Raw genomic sequence first — 506 nt, forward strand, 5'->3', positions numbered from 1 at the left:
GTATGGTTTCCGTCCAGCGGATCCCGCTGTGGCAGCAAAAGACGCGGTGACTCGATCGTGACGCGTCCACGTCATCGAGTCCCCGGCCAGAACGGATGACGAACTTGCCACACAGAAAGCTCTTCGAGCTCGTTTCTTGGTCCCATAAGAAATTACGTTTGAAACTTATCGCACTCGTCTGAGTGTACCCGCAATGCGGAGAATACCTGTAGTGATCGCCCCTGGCAAAAGCGCTACAGATAACGAAGCGCTCTTTGAGCGATGGTGCAACGCCACCGAAAACTTACTGCATAACCTGCAGTTGAACCACAAGGAAATGGATGTACGTGTGGAGCGACACCTCCGCTTTAAGTTTGCCAAACTCAAGGCACGCCGTCAACTTCCTTCGGATTGTCGCCCTGCAACGTATGAGTTAACAACCCTAATGCTCCCGCGAGATCTGTGTCTTCGACCACAAGAGCTCAGGGCCACTGCTTGAGCTCAGCTCATGGCCCTTCTACTTCCCT

Source organism: Plasmopara halstedii (genome assembly GCF_900000015.1).
Source record: "Plasmopara halstedii genome assembly, contig: Scaffold_2956, whole genome shotgun sequence".
In the NCBI taxonomy this organism is placed as follows: Eukaryota; Oomycota; class Peronosporomycetes; order Peronosporales; family Peronosporaceae; genus Plasmopara; species Plasmopara halstedii.